General features: G+C 42.0%; 1 non-coding gene across 1 annotated transcript; it reads right to left on the bottom strand.

Annotated features, from left to right (window-relative positions):
- Positions 1-1,708: 1,708 nt before the first annotated feature.
- On the bottom strand, positions 1,709-1,782 carry TRNAT-AGU (transfer RNA threonine (anticodon AGU)). Its single transcript has one exon. It is a non-coding gene; the product is annotated as a tRNA-Thr (tRNA).
- Positions 1,783-2,957: the final 1,175 nt, after the last annotated feature.

Genomic DNA, 2,957 nt, shown 5'->3' with positions numbered 1-2,957 from the left:
GTAAGGACACTTGCGAAGGACCAGAAAGGATAGGAATGAATCCCCTGCCGATGTTGGCCATTTCAGTCCCTACTGGCCTCCTCAAGGACGTCGGATATATTACACTACCCCGGACAAAAGGTATTGTGTTCTATGTTGTTTACTGGCCTTATATGTCATGGCCACCAATAAAAAAAAGTTGAAGCAAACGCAAGGAACACGAGAAAGAGAAAGTGTCCTACTATCTCGAAAAAAGGAAAACTAGCAAGCAAACTAGGACCAAAACACATTAACAAAAGCCGAGAAAATAGAATAAACCATACGCCAAAATGTCTCGATTAAAGAAAAGACACTCTTCAAAAGGCTAAACTCTCTTGCGAAAACAGTTTCGACAAATTAAGCCCCCCTTTACTGTTCATGATTTCACGCGCTTAAAAATGCCGTGTCTCCGCGAGAAAAATCTAACCCCGTTCCCTACCCCAATTCTGTGGTTTCGCGATAAGGTATGCCACGAGCACCAAAAACCGTGCCATTGGATAAGAAATTTTTATTGGAGTCAAATAGATCTCTAGAAGTAGTACTTCCCAGCCTTTTTCCTAACTTCGTTTTTGAGGACCCCTTTATTTGCGTGCCAAACTACCGCCAGATCAACCACCGAAACGTTTTACTTGTCCGCGATGACGAGATAGGGTTTTTATTTATTTATTTATTTATTTATTTATTTATTTATTTATTTATTTATTTATTTATTTATTTATACTTATACCTACAGCTTGGTCTCATCAGTGTTGGTGAATCTAAGTTCCTCGCGGACAGTAGAGTCAGGATTCTTTTATTTGGTCATCCTAGATACTTGTTTAACTACAAAAGGAGTCAACTCTTACAAGTAGGAGTCAACGCGTGCCTTTGGAGGGAGCTATATGTGGCGTCTACTCATGACAGGTAGTAACCGCGGAGCCGAACCACGAGATAGAAGTAACAAAAAGAATAATAATGAGGTGGCACACATTCGGCAAGCATTCTCACATCATTAATGGTAGATTGCCACTATCCCGCAAAGGGAAGGTATATAATAGCTTCATCTTACGGGAGCTTACCTAAGGAGGAGAAACCTGGATGATTACAAGAAGCGTTCAACTTAAGTTGAGGATGACACAGCTAGCAATGGAAAGGAAAATGATGAGTTTGCGGGTATACAGTGGCAGCAGCAGGCACAGGACCGAGTTCACTGGCAGAACATGGGAGAGGCCTTCGTCCTGACGTGGGCGTAGTGAAGATGATGATAGTTATCATAATGATGATATATGTGGTGAGCCAGGACTCTTTAAAAGGAGTAAGAGGGCTCGTTTGTTTCCTTCGCAAAATTGTGAGACACGCATTTCGTAATCGCTGTCCTGCGTATACAAACAACATTGTGGTGATGGTTATATCAATTGTAAAGACGACATAATCAAATGGCAATGCGACGATGCGAGCTTTGTGGTGCACACCTTCACGGCTGTTTGGCATTGACAGGCAAAATATGACTCAGTATAGGTAAATATAGGTAAAATATGACTCATATGTAAAATATGACTCATATAAATATAGGTAAAATATGACTCATAGTAACGCCCGCCTACGAGCATCCCGTGGAAGGTAGCAAGAACATGCAAAAGATTTAACTTAAGTTGCGCAAACGTAATCAAAAACTTAAAAATCATTTAAAAAAGACATCGTCTGCACATCAAGGCACCGGTGGGATTCGAACCCACGATCTCCTGTTTACTAGACAGGCGCTTTAACCAACTAAGCCACGGCGCCGGACAATCGCTCCTGTTTCACCGTTTTCACGGAAAGCCTGTTCCCTGCCAAAGTGCTCTTGATCAATTCTTTTTATGAGCGTGCTGATTGCGTAACACTGGCACGGTTTCAACATCTAAGCCACGTTGTCCTATTCTCGAGAGCTATATTGGCTTGCGGCCAGAACAGCGGTTGTCGGGGTCACTAAAAGCCAGCAAAGAATCTTGCTGTCGTGTGCGTTGGCGTACATCTTGTGGGAGGGATGGGGGTCAGGAAAATCCGCACACCTTTGCTTCAAGTCTGAGGGGACAACCCTTACAAAAATCCACCCTTGAGATTTTAGCTTTAGACCACCATACTTTTGAGTTAATTGACGTATGCATATGGGAGTTGACTGGCGCATCATGGGAGAGGCCCTTGTCCTGCAGTGGACGTAGTCAGGTTCATGATGATGGAATTTGAGTTACTCGACAGTTCAGTATAGGGCATTCAATTGTTTAAAGGCGGGCGATTTTTAATGTGTACTTGTGTTCAATACCCCTGACCTGTGTGAGGCTATGAAAACAAAGTGGACTGGCCTGAACAATGCACTTCGCTGGATGGAACCCGAGCTCTGACCCGGCATATGCTCGCTTTTTTTTTTAAATTTTATTCCAAAGCGTGGTTTAATGCTTGAGTATATAAAAATACCACACATATATAAAAAATGGCCGCTATTGTTTCATATCTGTCCCCCTTCTTGATTTTTTTCTGGATTTCCGGCACTAGCCTTATGTAGGAATCATTTTTTTTCCAGAAATGATGTCAGGACAGAACGAGAAGATTTTAGCAGCAAAAACATGAAGTGGCAGCTTTTGCAACGCCTTACCTATAGTTAAATAAAAAAAGAACCAGTGCTTGCCTACCCATTATATCAGAAATGTGTTCACTTCGGGAAGTGCTCGCTCGGAAATCTAGTGCGACTTGATAGCTCAATATGAACGCTAGGTTAACAATAAATTAAAATATCACAATTCCCAGGAATAACACCACCTTGAGAAGGGTAAAACAATATAAACAATGAAATTTCCCAGTGGTGAAGTTCCTTGTAGAAACCAGTAAGACAAAGACACAACCTGAGCAGTACCTATCCAGGAAAAGAAATCGTCCCACGAAACTCGTAAGACGTGCATGGAAAACACTGTTTTCTTACCTGA

This window comes from Rhipicephalus microplus, chromosome 8, assembly GCF_043290135.1.
Source record: "Rhipicephalus microplus isolate Deutch F79 chromosome 8, USDA_Rmic, whole genome shotgun sequence".
NCBI classification, from domain to species: Eukaryota; Metazoa; Arthropoda; class Arachnida; order Ixodida; family Ixodidae; genus Rhipicephalus; species Rhipicephalus microplus.
Note: the sequence above shows the minus strand (reverse complement) of the source record. Positions and strands in the feature narration are given on the sequence as shown.